Source organism: Pleurodeles waltl, chromosome 5 (assembly GCF_031143425.1).
Source record: "Pleurodeles waltl isolate 20211129_DDA chromosome 5, aPleWal1.hap1.20221129, whole genome shotgun sequence".
NCBI lineage: Eukaryota > Metazoa > Chordata > Amphibia > Caudata > Salamandridae > Pleurodeles > Pleurodeles waltl.
The window spans coordinates 787,620,599-787,644,007 of NC_090444.1; the positions used below are offsets into that span (position 1 = coordinate 787,620,599).

The 23,409-nt window shown below is 45.8% G+C and overlaps 1 protein-coding gene across 2 annotated transcripts in view; it reads left to right on the forward strand.

Moving 5' to 3' along the window:
• The window catches only part of TPD52L1 (TPD52 like 1), a 943,512-nt gene that overhangs the window by 755,337 nt on the left and 164,766 nt on the right, over positions 1-23,409 (forward strand). The window lies entirely within an intron of this gene.

Sequence of the window (23,409 nt, forward strand, 5' to 3'; positions counted from 1 at the left end):
CTGCACTCTCTGTGTGGGCAGGGATCTTCTCGTGTGGCCGTCCGGCCCCCCCCTCAGGCTTGGGCCCACTTCTAACCATCATTGGAGGTGGCGTGATTTTTTCCCTGTTCCTCCTGTGCTAGGGGCACAGGAATAGGGTCCTGGGCCCCTTTCTCTTTTTGTGGGGGGGAGGTGTAATGATGCTCCCACTGCTTCTAATGGGAGGCCCGGGGTTAGGGTCCTAGGACTCTTAACTGCGTACACTGAACTAGGGAACGGAGTGCTGAGGCCTCTTGGAGCTCTGGGGAGGGAGCCCCACACAGCCCACTCTTGAGCTCATAAATAATTAATGAATGTGCACCAACCCCCAGGCACTGGCTCACCCTGGGGGTAGTTTTTAAAGCAGCCGGAACACCACATGCACCATTTTCTAATGGGGAAAAAGTTCAAAAGGCTCATAACTCAGGCACTGTTGGGCCAATTCTGATAATCTTGGGCTCGTATTAGTCCTGGTGGTGAGCCCTAGCCACCAGGAACATTTTAAGCAGACCTCCTGGCCTCCAAAGAGCGCACTTTGCAGGAAGCTGATTTCAATGGCTCCTTGTGCCAGCCTTCTCCTTTTCTTGGACTCTGGTGCTCCTAACCTCCTGTTGTACCACAAAAGTCCACAACTTTCTCCAACTGAGCCTTACAAGGAGTAAATGGACTAGCCTTACTGGTCCTTGGGAGACCCATTGGGTCAGCTATAGGCAGAGTCGTCAGTCCATTAGGGGGCTTGTCCTTCCAGCTCTCCATTCTGTTGCTGCTGATGCAATCCAGTTCCAAGGTCCACCCTCTTTCTCTCTTTCTAGTTTTCAACGGGGGTCCAAAGTTCTAGATGGCAGGTCCCTCTGGCCAATTCTAGGTGCCCTTAAAAATGCCCAAGAGAACCAGATGGTTCACAGTTTGGGGAGAGGAGGGAAAAAAGGTTTACTCCAAACATGGCTTGTAGTACATGATCTCCGAAGCTAGACTAATCATGATGGAAAAGGGAAGCTAATGTGGGCAATGATCAGAAGTATTGCACTCCAATATATTCCCATTTTGACACATTCCATGATTTGTTTCTCTTCCCAAAAGGAATCTGAGGTGACTGACTCATGTGTAGCACGAGTAGCCCCTTTGCATGTTGTGTGTATTTTTCTGTGTGTTTGCCTACCAAATAGGGTAGGACACAAGACAATGTTTAGGAGGCCCATAGAACCTCCCTAAAATCCCTAACATTCAGACCGGGGCATCATCTTGCCCTGATGAAGGCCCACAGACCCCTTTTGGGCCGTTTATGAGTAAGGCCAGAAATATGTTGACTTGGTTTTAGGGTGCCTGGCCATAATCCCGCCATTCACCCACAATTCTGTTTTTATCTATACCTAACACACCATTTATTAGAAGTAACACCCAGGTGTTTTAAGGTGTTTTTGTTCTAGACATTGAAAGACTATAATCTGAAAAAATGCTCCCTGAAATACAGTTGAGCGCACCCTGGTTTTAATGGGCCAGGATGCAACCTGATGGTGAAGCCTGTCACTACTAGAGTTGCTAAGAGTCACCAATAAAAAAAACCTAAGGTTGGTGGTTTATTGTCACCCATTTGCAACAATAAAATAGAAATTTGATGTGACAAAATTGCTTTTTGAGTGGTTAGTGGAACGTCAGGTTAATAAATAATTTAGGAAAATATTTGCCAATGAAAAGACAGATTAATACACAAGCACTGGTACTGTGCTATTCAAATAGATATAATACTGAATCCCCAAAACTAATATTTTACACAGTGACATATTTTTAATCCCCTATGCTTTGGTGTTAAGATCACTCATGGTTTGGGGAATCACTGCATATGACTTCACATGGAGTGATGTAAAACAAATTGCAGATAATGACAGTGATTTTTTAATAGAGAGTGAATCACCTCTTGGCGCTAGACTAAACTGAGATATGTTATTGAACCCCAATGAGTCATTACGATAGTCTAGTCATTATCTGTTTGTATCTTTAAATGAAGCAATAACATAGAGAAGAACATACGATACAAAAGCAGGCATAAGATCAGAAAGGGCAAGGTAGAGAAAGAGGAGGTAGGTGAAAAAGGGTGGGGGGCTATTTTTGACAAATGGGAGGTGGTTTGGGGATATAGACAAAGGTGGGAGGATATAGAAAAAATCCAGGGAAGGAGGAGCAAAGATGAGGAAGACAGAAATGGAAATATGCAGAACATTAGAAAGCATAAGAAACTTTGGAGATAAGTGAGAAGAGATATCAAAGAAATGGAAACAGGGAAGATAAAAGATGGACCTAAGAATGAGGGAAAATGCAAGAGTGTTAGTAAGATGGAGGAAACTAAAGAAAGGAGGGGGTAAGATAATAGAAGAGGAAATCAAAGAGATATTATTGTGAGAAAAAGAGGGAAGAGAGATGGATAACAAAATGACAAGAGCAGTAAAAAGGTGTAGCAAAAGGCAAACGATCTGGGGAAGGAAGCATAGGAATAATTAATTTGACAAGTCACTAAAAGAAGGGTTGGAAGAGAAAGGAGGAAGAGAAAAGAAGTGGAAGAGACAGAACAGTGTGATGTAGAGAATGAAAGAAATGCATGGAAGAGAAGGTGAGGACCGCGCAGAGAAATGAGGGAGTTAGAGGAAAAAAGAATAGGAGAGTGAATCAGGAAGATTTAGAGAGAAAGATTGAAGATGAGTGGGAGATCATGCAGTGTGAGTGAGAAATAGTGGTAGGGGAAGAAGGGAGAGAAAAAGAGGTGACAGATAGAGGAGATTAAAGAAGAAGCACAGAGGAAGGGGGTGGAAAAGAGGTAAAGGTGAAAAGGAAGTGAAATGTTGACAGGTAGGCAGTCAAGGAAAGAAGAAATGTAAGGCTCAATATACAAGGAAAAAGGGGTAAAGGGATACAAGTGATACATAGGAAGAAAGAATAGAGAGCTGAGACTAGGAACCAAAGTGCACCTAATTGTCAAGGCCATCTTCTCAAACATTGTTGATTATCTTTGGTGCCCCAACTCCAAATGCTAGGTCTCAACACATCAGTGTAATGAAGCATGTAAAGCAGATCACATTTGAATTACAAATCCTTTTCAAATGCTAATGATCAACCCACAAACACATTGAAATGACAGGACAGGGCACTCCCCAGCTTTACACAAACAGATTTACCCTCTGGGTGCTCATGTGCGTCTCTGCTCTCCACACATGGTTCCTGCAAAGAGGTTCAATGTGCAGCTTACCTGCTGCTCAGGTGTCCCTTTCCTTCTCTACAGTCTGGCTCTGCATGCAGTATGAGAAAGGGATCGTTTTTAAACCCATGAGCTCTAACCATGGAGTTAACCAGAGAAAGCAGGACTGCACAACAGCGGCCACCAGTGGATGCGTGAGCACAGCTAATTAAAGAGATGGGGCTCATCATGACTAAGCAGAAAAGCCTTTGCAGTGATTGTGACTTATTGTTAGTGAGAGAAGGCCTTGCAGTGCTCTGCAAAGCGGTAGAGCTTTCTGAAGTAAGTAGTATGCTTGCCTGATGATTGGTAGCTTGCTGCCTAAATCAGGTGTTTGCATGTATGTAACAGATTTACTCCTGTCCTTGAAAGAATTGTTTTAAAGTTGGAAATGGGTTTAGAGCACGTTTCTGAATGCTAACAAAAATGTAAGTTTGTGGATGTGCACAAACATTCCACGACAGCCCTTCCTTAGAACATTACCTCACTATCATGGGTAAGGATTTATTCCTGTGTCATATTACCCCAAAGACGGGTAACATTACAGATAATTCTGGCCCCTCTGTAAAAAAAGTGTTGTCCAGAGATTTTCATTTTTGATTTATATTTATGGATCATTAGAGAAGTAATTTATCATGCGTAAACATTGCTGAGCGGAGCTGAATTTTTGTGGACAACATTTTTAAGAATGGCAGATGTGTTGCAGTGATGATGTAATATTTCAGGAACCATGAGACCTATATACTTCATTTTGGTGTGAAAACATAGGTTTTGGGGGTCCAGTAGTCTTACAGAGAAGGAAAATAACTCCTCAGAGCAACCCTTCTGCCTCTTTCCAAAATGGCGGTTCTATAATGATGTGTTTTAGCCATCATATTGGTAATTTATTTTAATATTAGTTTTGTTTCAGGTTTTTAATTGATTCAAATTTGTAAACATGGGTAAAGCAGGTGGTAGCAGAGGATTTTTACCTCTTGACAGAGTGTTGTTAACTACAAAATCTGAGGACTCCTTCAACAAATTAAAATGTGTCATGTGCCAAACTAATCCAAACGAAAAGCTAACATCAACTGTGGCTGAACAAAAGAGAGTTCCAAATGCTGCAGAAGTATGGCAAGACAAAATTCACAAAAGATTGAAACTGATGGGTGACTATTTTATCATTGCAACAACTAGTGCTACAAGTCATATACAATAGGCCTGGAAAAAACTGTAAAAGAATAGCAGAAACCAATGAATCACAAAAAGAATTTGGGTCGTCTGAGAAAGCGACAACAACCAAACCCAATGCCCATTCACTTAGAAGATCAATGGCTACACCTTATCCACTTCCAACAACTGATCAGAAAGCAGATGATCTTCAATGTGTTATATGTGGTTTAGCCAGAACAAGGGCCCAATGGATTGACAAAAGAAAAAACTACAGAGTTTGTGAGTCTCAAAGGGCAAACGTGTTTTTATCTGCAGCTAGCTTCTTCCAAGATGAAGTTTTCAGCCAAATAGCTGATCTAATCAGCAAGGTGAATGTATCTGCAGTTGGATGTGTATGCCCACCCGAGCTGCACGCATGCATGTGTACATTTTAAAATATGAATGTACAATTAACTCCCAGCAGCAACGTAACTGCCAGTCTTCAGTTAAGTTTGCACTCTTTGATAAAGCAAATTAAGTTTTAAAGCCACTCTTGAGTGCTGGCTACGTCTTCTGACATCTGAGAAATAATGGTCAACATTGATGAAACTGTATTGGGCCATAATAATGAAATTAGGATTTTTCTAGTGAGAATGTTGTGGTATATACATATTAGATGAGACGTTGTTTGATGATAGAGGGTTCCTTTATTAATTTAAGTAATGAATCCAAGAAGTCCCATCCAGTCAGCAATAGCGTCACAACCAACTGTCAATAGCATCTCCCTTGTACTATGTCATGATGCATTCTACATTCCACAAATACCTCATGACATAGTTACAAGGTTCCCATGGATATAGTACAATTTCTGCTTTGATAATTTTGATTTTGAAGACAGCTCTTCTTTGTCTGGAATATCCAGCACACATAATACTTCCATGGTGCTTTTTCGAGACTGTACCAATAAAGTGGCTGCTGGAAAAAAAGCTGTGTCAGCTTTAGGCAAAAACAAATGAAGTTGCAAACTTATAAGCCCAACTGCCTTGCCAACGTTTGGAAAATCACTACAAGTCATTAATAAATCACAGCCTACCAGAAAGTTTCAAAGTGGCTGAGGACATGGATCTTCTTCTACCTGATGCTGCTGTTGCAAAGCTTATTTAACTGAATTTATCATATTGCTGATTTGGTTCGGACTGAAGAAAGAAGAAAAGCCAGTCCCTCTGTTGGCTGGAATTCATGCTCTGATCTCCCAAAATACGGTCTCACTGAAGAAGGCTGGGTTTTCACCAGTAATATCATCTCTGGTCACAAACTACGCAAAAGTATACACAATTTGCATAGACTTTGACGTAGATGTACCTACGGTCTCATTTCTGGGCCCCTGCCCTTGTTCTACAGAGCAGTTAGGGTCCGTAGCAGTTCCTATGGTCAATTTAGTTGATGACCATCCATCTGTTTCTAGGAACTTGATCACTGACTTTTTTTGGAGGACGGTCGATGGAGCAGCTGTGGAAGGCACTGAGGCTGGCACTGATACCGGCATCAGTGCCGATGAAGTCACCTTGTATGGGACAGGCGTGGACGTAACAACTGCACTACTACACACACCGCCTGTCATACCGCCCAGGATTTCCTAAACTCAAGCACAGGTACACACATGGGAGCAGTCGCCGCCAGACATCGAGGCTCCTCGAGTGAGCTTCATCCCCCAGAGAGGCCACAGGCACTACAGTCAAAGCTAGAACTACTACAGCTGATGCTGCCAACATAGTTCTGCAGGGTCACCATATCAGTCTGTCTAGCTCTACAGCTCCATTAGAGCACTGAGGTCTGTTGGGCCCGGACTCTGATATGGAAGATTTGGAGGCGTCAAAGTAGCCCCAGCTATTCAAGCAAATGAGGGGCATTGGCCCAGTGCTATGCTTGCACATGCCTGGACTTGGAAAGTACAAATGAGGAACTCAGGGTGCCCCCGACTTCAGTCTCCTCAGTTATCACCAACTCGATACCTGTTATGTGGGCTCCTCCTGCTTACACCAAGCCTCTCTAAAGAAATAACACATGACATAGCTGTCGCACCTGCTCAAAGGGACCCATGGGCCAACGCTTTTCCTGTCCACTTGGGCCCCATAAAGTCTGACCACAAGCCATCAGTCAGCAATTCATGATTTCCAACGTCACAATCAGAGGATCTGTGTCTCTCTTTTCTGAGCACTATTCAATTGACGGTAGCTGCTTTAACATACCATTCTGATAAATTAGAAGCCCAAGTGAATATTTTCAGCTCCTTAGTTACTCTTATCAAGAGCATGGATAGAAAGCTGGACACCCTGAATGGTCTAATTAAGCAAGTGCAATCAGCAGCAGACCTGGATGAAGCAACTTTAAGGACATTGGACGTTTGCCTGTGTTCTCCGATTCTAAGCAAGCTGTCCACTCTCCCACAAGCCATGGAAACTTTGCTTCAGGATCTCAGGGCACAGTTTCCACCTCCCTTCTTATCCCTTCAGCAAGAAAGTGCGCAATACAGAATCTTAAAAGGAGCACCAATGTCTCGCAAATTCTACAAATCAAAGCCAAGGATGCAGAGTCTTTGCTCTCCTCTCCTTTTGCAATAACTGCTCCTTTCTCTGGACCTGTGCCATCACCGAGCCTCTTCCACAAATTGTTGCTTCTACTTCCCTGCCTAAAAACAGGAGCGTTACGGTAGCAGTAATATCGTTTGGCCTCTCCATCTGTGAATGAAGTACCTCCCCCCGAATCCACGTGACATTTCGAGCCACCCCAACATCCTGCTGCTTCCCTTTCTCCATTAGAGCCTCTTCAACATACTGTTGCTTCTTCTTCCCTGCCTAGAAACAGGAGCGCTATGGGTGCAGAAATACCTTTTGCCTCTCCATCTATGAACAAATTACTTTCCCCTGAATCCACGTCACAGCTCGAGCCTCTTCGACATCCCGCTGTCTCCCGTTCTCCATCTGGGAACCTGCTTCTGGCAAAGCAACGTAAACGATCTCGCAAACGACTAATGAGGTAACGGAACAAGGATAATCAAGCATCTATCATCACAAACTCGGTGCAAAAGCGGTTCTTTCCCATATCCAGTAAGCACAGGCATGTCAGAACCACAGATCCTCCGGGCTCGGCAGCTCAAGTCTTGGCATCTCCTGTAACATCAGCTTCCAATCAGCAGACAAATCAAGCTCCCCTGACACTTTCTGGAGTGGAAACTCATTCGAAAACTCCTCGTCTTCTGGCTATAAGTCCTAGCCAGGGCCAAGGACAAGTGTCTCCAACTAAGCAAGAAGAGCCATCTCAGACCCGTCCAACAGCACTGATAAATTTAAGCAGCCCAAACAACCTGAGCGTTGTGCAAAAACATGAAGTAATTGAAATAGGCAATAGGCCCGACTCCTCCCAGGGTCTTGGTTTCCTAGCATTTGGCAGTGCTCTCCATAGGGAATGCAGGGAAATGGACATCTCACCTCCCAGCATTCCTCCTTCAATGCCGAATGCCTGTGTCACTTCTATGCACTTGCCCAGCCCTTTGGGCTCTAAAAAACTGGTACCGGAGTACAAATCAAGGGGGGCCCACAACATCTTAAATAGGGGCAACATTATTCTGCTGCTAAAATCATTCCTTGACCTCCATCATATGACATCAGTGGACATTCATACAATTGAGTTTCTGGAGTCACAAACAAGGGGCAACTCTGAGCCAACTCAGGTCACATTCTCCTCTCCAACATGGGTGAAATAGATCATGGCGAAATCCGAAGTGTTCGAAGCGTGGGGTATAAAGGCTGAGAGACCAAAGGGCAGTGGCTACCCAACAGTGTTTATACCCCAGCACAACTCTCCAACATATTCCATCTTAAAAAACGCACAAGGAAGAGAAGATCCAACTACTTCTATATGGCCTCTCAGTTTGACCACTCAGATCAGGTTCTTTGGCGAAAGTAACAACAGGGGGGCAGATGGTCTTAGGAAGACAGCAAGCAATCAATTTGATTGGAACTGGCTAACGTCCGCTCTTAGACAAGGAATTATTTGTGACAAGGCAAGCCTGGAGGTGACACAAAGCTTTTAGGCAGGCCCAACCTTAGCCTTTGCACATGGAACATACATGAACTCACACAAAAAATGGAGGGGTTTTGATATTCTTATTTTACACCTGGGCTCAAACTACCATCCCACTGAACAGCTACATCGAGTTTCAGAAACTGGCCAACAAAATGCACAGATACAGGTGCCCAATGGGCGGCTTACCAATCTATGGCCCATATTTATACTTTTTTAGCGCCGCATTTGCGTCATTTTTTTATGCAAAAGCGGCACAAACTTGCAAAATACAATTGTATTTTGTAAGTTAGCGCGGTTTTGCATCAAAAAGTGGCGCAAATGCAGAGCTAAAAAAGTATGATTATGGGCCTATATTTCTTCATCATTACATAATTTGTCAGAAGAGATTGCCCTGGAAGTAACCTGGGCCCAAGCAATTTTCCTAAGCATACAGCATGCCCACGAAAACCACTTGCTTGTCATCATTAATGTTCACATCAATCCCTTAAAAATTGGAAAGAAGGAGAAACTCAGACCTCTAGCTTCAATTTTCACCAACTTTAAGCTAAGCCTGCCATCTGAAAACATCCTGTTAACCGGTGACTTCAACACCAACTTGGTTGGGGGTCTAACAGGCCAAGAGAACATAGAGTTCAATTTTTCAGCTCACAATTTACCAGGGACAAATCACGGGAGCGAAATAGCAGAGTTTTTCTTAACTGGGTCTGATTCCATAGGTCTTAGGCTCTTCAATGGATGCTTCAGTAGCGATATTCCACTGGTCTGGACAAGGTCTGCGGGAGAGTCGATGTCCTATACTTACTTTTCCTACTGCACAATTGGTCTTTTCAAACATATTGAGAATTTCTCCCTAGGTCTGACAGCGATCACAGACCACAGCATATTGGGCTCTCAATGTGCCCATTAAAACTGGAAGCTGCCCCGTCCACCAGTTCTGGGGTGTGGACCGAAGATTTTAAAAGACTCAAACGGTATGATGAAATTAGCAGGTCTGCCTTGCCATGCGTTGGAGCCCTATTCACTGCTCTGACTGCTCAAAGTGCCTCTCCCACCAGGCAGTGGTCTCCCTTCGTCGGTCAAATCCTCCAGAAATGTCAAACCAAGGCCCTGATTTATACTCTTTTTGCACCGCATTACCATCATTTTTTGACACAAAAGCAGCGCAAACTTACAAAATACAATTGTATTTTGTAAGTTTGCGGCACTTTTGTGACAATAAATGATGGTAATGCGGTGCAAAAAAAGTATAAATCGGGGCCCACGTTTTTGCATGCAGTAAGCAGTTAGAGCCCTCTCTATTGAAACTCAAAATGAAGGGGATCTTGAAAATCATGAAACGTGAAGTTAATCTCAAAATGCAAACCCTTGCAAAGCAGCCTTCCTCACTAATTGCGAAATCCAACTTAAGTAAAGCCAGGTCCCTCTAGAGGAGAGCAATCTGGCAGGCATAAAAGGAAATAAATTAGGTCTTTTGTGCACAACTGCTGGTTGCTACCAAGGCAAGGAACCCAAAAAACATTTGGCCATTGGTTAATCAAGTTATATTTGGTTGCAAGAGGGGTTACAACTCAAACATGACCAGATCCGCTTGGGTCTTGTTCCGGACGGCGCACTTTTCTCCGTGACCCACTGCCTGCTCACTAATCCTGCATCCAGCTTGCCAATCGATGCTGCAGAGGGCACCAATTCTCCAGAAAAGGCCTTGTTGGAAGATGGTGTATCATCACCCACATACTCATCCAATTAACTAGAGGAACGCTGTGCAATGAAGCTCGCAAAGTTATGGAAGGATGAGGCTCCAGGCCCCAACAGGCTTCCCATGACTCTCCTTACATCTGACACAGCTTTTTGTATCAAGGTGCTAACCACCCTGTTGAGCTACTGCTTGGCAACTAATATTATCCCAGACTCATGGAGAAGGTCAATTATTCGCCTATTTATAAAAGGGGTTCAAAATATGACCCCTATCATTACCGTCTTATTGCATTATTACACAGCAATGCTAAAATCTATGCAAACCTGTTACTTGACAGCCTCAGACCCTGGGAAGAGGAGCTACACCTCATTCCAAAGAACCAGCGCGGCTTCAGAGACAAATGTGGTACCACCTCAAATCTGATGGCTCTGACTCTACTGTTTGACAAAGCTTCAAAGGGGCAAATGGGTGCTCTAATACTCTTTTCTGGACTTCAAAGCCACCTTCAATAGTATCCCAAGAGGTCCACTTTGGTGCAAACTGTGGTGCTGGGTGCTGCTGTTTGCCTTGCTAAGAGTGATAGAACACCTGCATACCAGTACTTGGGTGCAGGTCATGTTAGGAGACGGATCACACATTTCAAGAAAGATGTTTACCAAATCTGGTTTGAAGGAAGGTAGTGTACTTGCCCCCTGTTTTTTAATCTGTATGTAGCCAATATGTCAAAGCTCCTGAATAAGGCAAACTGTCACCCACCCAAATCGAGTGACTATCGGATGACCCACCTACTCTATGTCGATGACCTTGCCCTTCTCAGTCAGACAAGGATTGGCCTCCAGAGGCTGCTCACCACTCTAAGGGGGTCATTATGACCCTGGCGGTCTTTGAACGCCAGGGCCAAAACGACGGGAGCACTGCCAACAGGCTGGCGGTGCCTCCCGGCGTATTCGGACTGCGGCGGTAGCGCCGCGGTCGCACCGCCAGGGCCGGCGGTATACCGCCATTTCAGCCCCGGCGGTGATAATCCGCCAGGGCAGCGCTGCAAGCAGCGCTGCCCTGGGGATTATGACTCCCCTACCGCCAGCCTGTTTCTGGCGGTTTGCACCGCCAGGAAGAGGCTGGCGGTAAGGGGACTCAGGGGGCCCCTGGGGGCCCCTGCACTGCCCATGCATTTGGCATGGGCAGTGCAGGGGCCCACAGGCAGAGCCCCGTTGCGCATTTCACTGCCCGAATTTCGGGCAGTGAAATGCGCGACGGGTGCTACTGCACCTGCTGCACATCAGCATTGCCGCCGGCTGAATTACGAGCCGGCGGCAATGTTGATGTGACTTTTCCGCTGGGCCAGCGGACGGTAACTCTGTTACCGTCCGCTGGCCCAGCGGAAAAGTCAAAATAGGGAGCCAGCCATACCACCAGCAATGGCAGTATTCTGGCGCCTGCAACCTCGGCGGTCTGCCATGCAGACCGCCGAGGTTGTAATGACCCCCTAAGTGTCTACACAACAGGCTGGCGGTGCCTCCCGGCGTATTCGGACTGCGGCGGTAGCGCCGCGGTCGCACCGCCAGGGCCGGCGGTATACCGCCATTTCAGCCCCGGCGGTGATAATCCGCCAGGGCAGCGCTGCAAGCAGCGCTGCCCTGGGGATTATGACTCCCCTACCGGCAGCCTGTTTCTGGCGGTTTGCACCGCCAGGAAGAGGCTGGCGGTAAGGGGACTCAGGGGGCCCCTGGGGGCCCCTGCACTGCCCATGCACTTGGCATGGGCAGTGCAGGGGCCCACAGGCAGAGCCCCGTTGCGCATTTCACTGCCCGAATTTCGGGCAGTGAAATGCGCGACGGGTGCTACTGCACCTGCTGCACATCAGCATTGCCGCCGGCTGAATTACGAGCCGGCGGCAATGTTGATGTGACTTTTCTGCTGGGCCAGCGGACGGTAACTCTGTTACTGTCCGCTGGCCCAGCGGAAAAGTCAAAATAGGGAGCCAGCCATACCGCCAGCAATGGCAGTATTCTGGTGCCCGCAACCTCGGCGGTCTGCCATGCAGACCGCCAAGGTTGTAATGACCCCCTAAGTGTCTACACTGCCAGGGAAGGAATGGAAATCAACCAAGCAAAAAATATGATAGTTACATTCGGTTTGAAAACATCCTGCCAAAGCAGATGACATCTTAATGGAGCACGCCACAGCATTGACTATAAATATCTGAGCATACTTTTGGACAGTAAAGGATCATTCATCACCAATGCGTGCTCGGAACAATAAAGGATCTAGCTTAAAGTTTGGTCTATCAGTAGCCGCAACTAAACTACAAAGCCCAAGCCCGGACCCCCTCCTCCAGGTGATGAAAGCAAAGGTTGTTGCTGTGCTAACTTATGGAAGTGAAATACCCTGGGCAAGGAGGCTAGGGTAACAAACAAATTGATCATTGGAATCTATAAAACCGTTCTCCGACTTCCAAAGAGAGCTTCTCCAGCCCAAGTGAAGCTTGAATTTATTATTACAAAACAGTCTTGGGCTGGAGGTAGCTGTTTTCTCAACTTCGGCCACAGACTTTGCTTTGCACAGGAGGAGTCCATCCATGGCCTAATTTGGCGTGAACCAGAGGGCGTCAGTCTATCTTCATTGTTGGAAAATGGGTTATTGGTAAGGGCAGGTAGGTACCTACACCTAGCAACAAGCCACTAACCTCCACTTAGGTCCAGTTAGGTCTCAGTAAATTAACCCCAGCTCAACCCTTGGTAGCTTGGCAACGAGCGTCAAGGCTTAACTTAGGAGACAGTGTGTAAAGCATTCAAATATCACAAAACAGTAATTAAATAAAACACAGGAAACAGTTTAAAAATCCAAAACCAATTTATAAAAATAGTTTATATTTTTATCTTTAAAATTACACAAAAACAAATAAAATCGGATAAAGGGAACCGGAGATATGAATTTTTAAATAATTATTATTTTTCTAGCGCTTAGAAACAAAAAGCGCCAATCGGGTCATCTGGTTGCACCTCGACCGGGGCAAAGTCAAAGTTTCAGGCCAACCGCGATGGAGCCCTGCTCGGCTACAGGTCGCGGGAGGCCTCGGTTAAAAGTTTACCTTCACACTTAGTCTTTATTTTTAAGATTTTCTTCAGCGGGACGAACCTGCCAGTCCTATCCGACCTCCTGGAGCCCTTCTCCGGATACGCGATGCTGGAATCCTCGGTGGAGATTTTTACCTTCGGACTTAGTCGTTTTTTCGAGGTGAAAATCCTTCGACCGGGGTAAACCTGGATCTTGATCCGACGTCCATGGAGCCCTTCTCGGATACGATGGCTGGGAGGTCCCGGTCAACTTTTTACCTTCGGACTTAGGGGGTGATTATGACCTTGGCGGACGGCGGAGGCCGTCCGACAAGGTACCGCCGCCAAATGACCGCACCGCGGTCAAAAGACCGCGGCGGCCATTCAGACATTTCCTCTGGGCCGGCGGGCGCTCTCCAAAAGAGCGCCCGCCGGCCCAGAGGAAATGCCCCTGCAACGATTCTGAGCCGGCGTAGTTGCAGGGGTGCGACGGGTGCAGTTTGCACCCGTCGCGTATTTCAGTGTCTGCATTGCAGACACTGAAATACACAGTGGGGCCCTCTTACAGGGGCCCCGCGGCACCCCCTACCGCCATCCTGTTCCTGGCGGGAGACCCGCCAGGAACAGGATGGCGGTAGGGGGTGTCAGAATCCCCATGGCGGCGGAGCGCGCTCCGCCGCCATGGAGGATTCCCCCGAGCAGCGGGAAGTCGGCGGGAGATCGCCGACTTTCCGCTTCTGACCGCGGCTGAACCGCCGCGGTCAGAATGCTCGTGGGAGCACCGCCAACCTGTTGGCGGTGCTCCCGTGGTCGGTGGCCCTGGCGGCCTTAGTCTCTTTTTCTGAGATCTTTCTTTACCGGGGCGAACCAGCAAATCAGGCCGGGTCGCGGTTGAGGCAAGCCAACTAGAGTTGCCGCGGCGGGTCGGTCCCTCTATGGAGCTTTTTTACAAAAATTCTCCAAACTTCTCCAAACTTCTGGGGCTTCACCCAGATGTCCTTTTAAGGTTCTTTTGGGGTCCACAGCTCACCCCAAGGGTCCAGAAGTTCTGAGATGGTCCTTGGGGGGGTGCGGACTACAACTCCCAGAATGCACCTGGCGCAAACTCCTTTTTGGCCACTGGGCAGTGGTCAGCTGGTCGCTTTCTTCAGGAGTTGGTGCAGGGAACTCTGGTTAGCAATTTTTCACCTGTAGCAAACAGGGAGTCCCTCCTTGAACCAGTTGAAGCCAGGCAAAGTCCTTCTTGTGGTGAAGCCCAAGTGTGCAGCTGGTGCAGTCCTTCTGAGTGCAGGTTCCAGGTGCAGGCCAGGGGTCCAGCAGGGCAGTCCTTCTTCTCCTTTAGTTCTTCCTTGTTGGAATCTGATGGGGATCTGAGGTGTGGGTGAAGGTATGCCAGTTTTATCCTTGCTCCCGGGTGAAAAGCAGGGGGGTCCTGGTTCTCCAATCAGGGGCAGGGTCCTTCCCCCTGCGATGACCACTTCCTGGGAAGTGTGGCAAAAATCCATCCCAGAGGGCAACATTCTCTAAAAATCCAACATGGCTGAATCTGATTTTTGGAGGTTACATCTGGCTGAGCCCACCCACTGGTGTGGCTAAAAATCATAAACACACCCCTCTCCTAATCTAATTAAGGGGGCACCTAGTTGTCTGGGGTTGCAGGATGTGGGGGTGTTGCTGGTTGCTCCAAATGTCATTCTCTGCCTTTGAAGACCAGTTTGGCATCCCTCCCCCTTCCTGCCTCACCATCTGCTGAGGGGAAATTCTCTCCCACAGGCACATTCCTTTGTGTGAAGCCAGGCCACTTCACACCTCATCAAGGCAGCTTGGCTAAGCTGCTACAGGCTGGCCAATCAGAGCACAGCAGCAAAAACAATGCAGGGCTGAAATTGGCAACTTTTTAGGTAAAGTCTAAAACTCTTTACCTGAACAAGTTATATTAAATCCAACTACTGGAAGTTGTGGGATTTATTACAACAATTAATTTGATACCAAATTCTTGGTATGCATCTTTTAAGGAGACTTTAAAATTTAAAACAAAGTCTTCCCATTCTAGCCTATGAAGGCCATTTACTACAATGAGGGAAATACGAATTTGGCTGTTTTGACCTCACCAGGGCTTATAAAACTATTTTTATAAAGTCCCTGCTTATAGTTACATGGCACCCAGCCCTAGGGGCACATAGGGCACACCTTAGGGGTGACTTATATGTAAAAATAAGGTAGTTTAAGACTTTGGAACTACTTTTAATTGCAAAGTCGAATTTGCATATAACTTTAATTTAAAAGCAGCCAGCAAGGCAGGCCTGCCTTTAACATGACACTGGGCACCTCAGCAGTGCACCTTTGGGTGCACTACCTAGGCTGTGGTCCCTAAACCTACATGCCCTACCATATACTAGGGACTTATAGGTAGGTTAACTTAGCCAATTATAATTAGCCTAATTTGCATATCCATTTTACACAGAGCACTGGCCCTGGGACTGGTAAGCAGTACCCAGGGCACAGCCAAGAGTCAGTAACCACCAGTACCTGTCCAAAAAGTGTGGGGGTGATCAGGGCAAAAAGGAGGACTTTCCTACATTCATTGTACAGGCAGCACCTTGACAACAGACTGATTGAATTTTCACTTAAAGCACTTGGAACAACTGAATTTCCTACCAGTCTTTCAAGAAAATAACAACCTTAACAGCAACAAAATGTTCAAAACGGGAGGTCCTGGCTGTATTAATTAAGCTTTCTCATGCATGGTCAGTCATTAACTTTTTATGCCCCCAGCAGGCAGCAGCCTATATCACTTCCACCTACCCTATATAGATCAAGGCTGGGCTTATGGCCATAAGGTTGGGTGAGTGGAACCTCAATGCCCATCTTCCAGCATGGGGGGGCTCGGACTGCCACGAAACGCGCTGCCATCTTTGTGGCCAAGGTAAAGAAACTTTAATTCATATTTTATGCATTTGCCCTGCTCTGTTGCAGCTAAGAAGAATACTTCGACCTGAATTCATCCGCCTTTGAGTTCGCACCTGCCGGCAGGCAGTAATTGCAAGCTTGAATCCTGTTAATACTCTTCTAAATGTCAAAACTGTTAAGTATCTAGGGGTGGTCTCAACTGAATAGGACAAAATCAGCTTCTTTAGAAACCCAACAGTATACTACTCGAATATCGAATTGCATTTGCTGTGTATTTTACATTCTGACCTTATGCTTATTCGTTTGGTTTTATTAATGTATGGTTAAGCGGATGTACATACGCTGGGTCACTCAAAGTTTTCTGCAATACTTTGCCTATTGCACTTTAGTTGCTCAATGTTAGAAGAAATTGCTTTTACTTGGCCTGTCATGGTCACAAGCATTTTTCGCACACTGCTCTTAACAATGCTGACTGCATTTTAGTAGCTTAACACTCGTTGAGACTGCTTCTACTTGGCCTGTTATGGTCACAAGCACATTTTGCACACTGTTATTAATCGCTCAGGCCCCTGAATCAACATTAAATTGCATTCCTTCATTGCGCTCCCGCTCGCGGGGACGCGGGACGCGCTGTCTGTTTGCCTGACTCTCTCCACCTGGGGCCGAGCACCGGAGCCAAAGGGCAGGAGCCCTTTAAATTCCTTCATTGCGCTCCCGCTCGCGGGGACGCGGGACGCGCTGTCTGTTTGCCTGACTCTCTCCACCTGGGGCCGAGCACCGGAGCCAAAGGGCAGGAGCCCTTTAAATTCCTTCATTGCGCTCCCGCGTCCCCGCGGGACGCGCACGGGCGCGCCCGGGCCAAGTCCGGGCCAAGGGCGGGCCCGTCCATGCCCGTCAGAGGCCGAAGGAGGCCGGGCTGGGCCATCCCTCTTGGCCCTAAGGCACGGCAACTGCCCCCTTTGTATAGGGAAGCACCCCAAACTCTCCTTTATATCGTGACATAGTATCATTCTCCAATGGGGAAGCGTAAGGCAAAAGACAGCCCGGCTTCAGGCTCTGGCAAATCGAAAATACCTAAAACAAAGAAGGCTATGTTACCCCACACCAGCTGCGTTGCCAAGGAAATAGATGATCTAATAGAAGAGGTAGAACAGATCTTAAATAACAAGGAGAGGCCTAAACGAAAGGGGCTAAAATCTGGAACGCTCATTCCATTCTAAACATCCAGTTCACATATTGTAGTCAATTCACAATCTGTCGCCTTATCTCACCAGCCATCTCAACAGTCGCTGGCTTGCCGAGACCCCACTGTCCTTTCTACACCCTATTCTGATTCAGAAGCACCTAGAGATTACACACCACACCCTACAATTCCATGCTCCAATCGTTTTTCTCCTCTGGCATCCATTGACCTGGCCAATCACCAATCAGCCTCCCCAACTTCGCCATGTACAGTGAGTGCTCCTCTACAAAATGATCTGTTCACACTGGTGTGTAGCCTTAAGACTGAAGTTGGCGAGTTGAGATCATTATTGCTTGAAATCACCACCCTCCTTAAAAATAAACATTCTTCCTCCATCAGCGAGCCTAAGTTAAATCTTTTGCCAACCAAGCATCCACCTGTAAAAGGCGTCTTATCAAACGGGCCCCTTCTGCCGCTAGCTTGCGCAGCTGGTCCCATAGAAGATCAGTGTCCCGTAAAACAGTTTATGCCCTCTTTTGGAAGAACTACTTCCCTTCCTCCCAATGTTCCCTTTAAATGGGACATTACTAAAGCTTCACAACACAACCATAAACCAATTAACAATAACTATCTATATATATGTGTGCAATGTCCCACCCTTGCCTCCAAATGTGAGAGAAGACAAAGCTTCATTAGCAAATAAGGTCTCGCACTGGGTGAGACATGTCAGGGGCTGTGGTTCAATCATCCACGATGACATTGTATCTGTTGAACGATCTAACGGTTCCCCTGGTCTCCTTGGTCCCAGTGACCTTATAACACTTAACCTTAAAAGTCCCCAATTGGTAGCAGGCCTTTTGGAAATGGAAGCACGGACCACAAGCAGGAAGCCTTCAGCAATTATTCTTTCAGCTAGCTGTCCTACTGCCAGCCATATGTGCCCGAATCCTTCCATTAGATCAGCCAATTTGGTCCCGAACCACTTTACAATTGTTCAAGATTCAAGACCAATAGGCCATCAGGTCCAGAGAGATCTACTACCTGATTTGGCCTCTATGACCTGCTCCGGTCCTGTTTTAAGGGCCCAAATAATACATGATCCTGGGGCTACCTCGGACATTGACAGACTATGTCTCACCAACTCTTGCCCAGTTACAGCAGCTATGAACTTTCCATCTAATCCACCTAGCCCGGGCTTTTTCCTTCCACTGGATCCTCAACCTGGAACTATTAATAAATCCACAAACCCATCCAAGGCGAATCCTGTTGCCAGTTACGTTCAAGCTGATACTACTACGAACTTAAACATCTCTAGCACCCAGGACACAGCAAAACTCTTGTCCTGGAACGTGGCTGGTATTAACAGCAAACTCGTTGACACTGAGTGGGGGGCATTTGTCGGAAACTTCAATGTCTGCATGTTCCAGGAAACATGGGCAACACATTGCACATACAAACAAGGGTATAGCTCTTTCTTCAAACCTGCTAAGCCATCTTCAGCTGGCAGGGCGGCAGGGGGCCCAATCACATGGGTAAAATCTACAGAGGGGAGAGGTACAAAGGAGATATATGTGGACTCTCATGATATTTTGGCTGTTGCCATCCACCCAGCCTCGGGCTCTCCTGTCCTTTGTGTAAATATTTACAGTAGGCCGGGACCCTCCAATCACCGCTCTTCCACTATCGAGCTACTGAATACTTTAATCTCAGACCTCCGTCTTAAATATCATATTATAATAGCTGGTGACTTTAACGTTCTACTTGAACTTAACGCAGACCACATAGAGGTCATGCAGCTTGAAGATAGTGTGTGGAATATCCCTTCTCCCGTGATTTCTCATTCCATCCAGCAAAACTCATATAAACCATGTGTCAGGGCCACACAGATAGTGGATCTTATGATATCCCATGGCCTCCGTTTGGGCAATGGCCGCTTCCCAGCGGACATTCCGGCCAGACCAACCTTCTTCAGGGGCTCATACAGCAACAAATTGGATTATATTTTTTTCGACCTAAGAGTTTGGCACCACATTTTAGATCTAGAGGTGGGCACTCCCCATACTAGTGATCACGCTCCCCTCCAGATCACGTATAAGAGACCTCTCCTAGCAGGGGTCGCGCTTTCCCCTGTCTCCTCTATTGTTATGGAGTTGTCTAGTAACAGGCGTACAGTCAGATGGGAATTTTTTGCGCAATCAAACAAGCTTCAAGGAAATCTGCGTGCTTTAACCTCTTCCCATCAGTTATTTGATATCAATCTTATTCTGGCTCCATCAGAAGTACTGCCTCTCCACCTGGACCTCTTTGCTACCTTGAAAGAGCTGTTTACTAAACGTTCTAGGCCACTGACTATCTCTTGTATCCAACCACACACTAAATGGTTTAACAAGAGGTGCAGGGAGGCCAAAAACACTTTGACCATCGCGCTAAGGACTAAGGATAGATTAGGTATCATCAATGCTAGACGCCATTATGCCTCTACCTGTAATAAAAGCAAACTCGAGTATGAAGAGGGGCTATGGAGCAATCTACTTGAGGCAGCTACCGTCCATGACTCCAAACGGTTCTGGCTTCTAGTCTCTTGCGGCGATCAGAACCGAGCACCTCTTCTGGAGTCCCATATCCCTCCTGATATTTGTCTCTCCTATTTTAAGGAATTGTATGGGCCTTCTCTGGCCAGCCATATCCCTGACATAACCCCAGGGGAGCTAATAACTTTTGACGAGCCCACGTCCTTTTTGCCTCCTTTTTCATTGAACAAAACTGTGTCGGCCATCGCAGCTCAGAAAGCAGCGAAAGCTCCTGGGTTGGATGGGATCCCCTCTGATATGTTTAAAGCGGACCAGAGCACCTGGGGCCCATATATCAATAGGCTCTCTAAGGCCATCTTGACTACCAGAATTTATCCTGACTCATGGAAAGAGGCAATTATAGTGCCCATCCACAAGAAAGGAGAGAGGAACATTCCGGGTAATTATAGACCTATCAGCCTCCTCGACAACCTCCAAAAAAAATTCTGCCATCAGTTGTTGAGCAGGCTGAACAAGTGGTTAGTTGAAAACCAAATCTTAAACCACCTTCAAGCGGGCTTCAGAGAAAAAATTAGTACAATAGATCAGATATTTCGTTTTATTTCTATTAAATGGAAAGTCGTCGATGTTGATTTAGGCCACCTATATGTAGCATTTGTGGACCTAAAATCGGCCTTTGATCTAGTACCCCGCCATAAACTGTGGGAAGTCTTGTCTAAAATAGGAGTCCCGCGCCCTATCTTAAACATTATCAGAGATCTCTACACTGGTAACCATGGAAGAATCAGATGGGGCCCACAAGGTGAATTAACAGAAAAATTATTTACTGTTCGAGGTGTAAGACAAGGTTGTGTGCTTGCCCCTACCTTATTCCTCCTTTTCATAAACGCATGCATCCCTTATCTCATGGAGTGCTCCAATGACTCCCCTAAACTAGGAGGGCAGAAGATTCCCTGCCTTCTATTTGCCGATGACACCCTGCTGATATCTCAAACAGCCACAGGCCTCTCAACCCTGCTCTCAAGATTCATGGACTTTTGTAATGATTATGGCCTTGAAATTAACCGATCAAAAACCAAGTGTATGGTGTTTGGAGATAGAAAAGGCAGAATGCGACGACTTATTTATTTAGAGGGTGTTGTGTTGGAAAGAGTCAGCGACTTTGATTATTTAGGCCTGAAATTAGAAGACTCACACAAGTGGCAGTGCCACATCCAGAAGGCCACCCTACGATTGCAACAGCGAGCGAGTGGCATTGTAAGATTCACAGCTAGATCCCCCAGCTTTGCCATGACGCCCGCTGTGGAAATCTATAAATTACAAGCAAGAGGGCGAGCAATTTATGGAGCTGAATTGTGGGGCCATTGTTGTTTAGATGACTTGTCAAAAGTGGAAAACTCTTTCTTAAGGTCACTGCTAAGAGTTCCTTCCAGCACCCCACTGCTTCCAATACGAATGGACCTAAATCTGCCTTCCATTAGCCAGATCGTCGCACTTAGGCCCCTGTTGTATTGGATTCGCTTATGGTCATCAGATTCTCTCGTCCACTATAGATGTGGGCTAGTTAACCTGATGGCCAATAACACCAGCTCCAAAATTAAGTGGTGTGCATATGTAGAACGGACCCTCTCGCTACTTGGCTTGGGGTCTTATTGGAAGGACCCATTATCCATTCCAAAGAATGCAACTCAGAAATTAAAGGATGCATTCTGGCTCCACGTTCAACTTACACAACTGTCTGCTGTCTCGGCATCTTCCATGACAGGAAATTTTCTAAATTTTAAATGCCATTATGAATTTGCCCAATATATGGATATAGTTTCTTCTCCGTTCGCTCGTGCATTATACATCAGATTTAGGGTGGGCTCTCTTCCTTTGCGCACCCTCACATATAAATGGTCTAATTTTAGTTGTTCTTCTAAGATGTGTCCGATGGGCTGTGCCAGAGAAGAATCAGTAACTCACATTCTCTTCCAATGCCCCGCATACCGCAAACAAAGAGCCCGCTGGATCATTCCTCTATGCAGGATAATGGGTTTTAAAAATTGCTCGCCAGCTCTGAGAATTCTAAAATCTGACTTATCTGTTTTAGTGGTTTGTTGTCTGGCAAAATACTTAGATTCAATCTGGCATATCAGATTGAACACGCTCAAAAAAGCAGAGGGAAATCTAACAATGAACGTGGGGAGCAGTAATTGAAGCATCTATTATTGTATGCACCTACTATTTTAACTGGTCTAGACATATCTCCCATCTGTTGTTCTTATTTTGTTCTGTCTCAGATATTTTCATACTTTTAAACAGAAATGTCTTTTTTATCTGATATGTTTTGCCAGGTCTGTATTTTGATCTTTTAATACCCACTATGCGCTTTTACATAAAATTATAAGGTGCGATTTTACAGTAGGGAAATGCTTATGTTTAAATACCTTTTTCTTCCTTTTCTTTTTCTTTTTAAACTTTTATTACTAAAACTGTCTACTATGTAGTTTGTTGTTCCCTTTTTAAATGTGATGTGCTTTTATGGTATTTATATTTACCGAAATAAAGCTAATAATGGAACATTAAATTGCATACTCAGCGCATAGCACCTCAGTATAAAAGATGTAGTCATCAACTTCAGATTATGCAGTAGATGGTGGATTATGTGGCAAATGTGGAAAATCTACAATTATGCAAAAAATGCAGCTGTCGCACAATTACATAATTCCAGTGGCCCTGACAATAAATTCAGGAAAGTGATTGCACAAGGAGACACAATTTGGCCAAATGGGAATACAGAATTAAAAAACACGTCTCTAGTTCTATATCTCGAACTAGTCTACTAGACCACAACTGGGGTGTCAGTGATTTTGATAGCAAGGCGAATGGGCTGCCCATCCTAGGGAATCACCACTTTGTTATGGGCCCTGCTCAACTTTAGAACATGGGCATTATTTCCATCATAGAACTGAGATAAGATGTCAAATATCCTAGTTCACTGGTTAAAACATACCAGTTGGACAAGGTCCTGTGGTAGTGGGTACTTACCGGACAGTATGCTTGGTAGATGCTGATATTCACTACTGGTGTTTCAAAGCTTAAGACTATTTCATTCTGGTTGAATATCGGAATTCGTTTTCTAAACTTGTCGCTCACAATATGCAATTGGGAGCTGTCAAGTCTCTCTTTTAGACATGAAAAAATTATCAATTACTAAAATGCTTACCAGACACACCCCTAGAGACCTGGCCTCTCTATCATTGGCCTTGCAGGCATAGTACAGCACTGTGAGGCCGAAGGGAATGGACCGTTTAGTAGGCCTGACATGCAGCATTTTGTAATTGCATCTGAACTTGTGCTTTCCAGCTTTTGTTCAAAATTAGGAGAAATCAAATGAGAGGAGCTGTACCTCAAATCTGTTAACTGAATTTGCATCATACTCATTTAGGAAAGGAAATGCACTCCAGAACCTTGTAAGTATATACTAATTAATACTATTAGAATGTTTAAAGGCTTCATAGAGTGTTGAATGGGGTGTTGTACCCATGGCTCATGGCACATGACATTAAACTCTTTTAGGCTACATATGA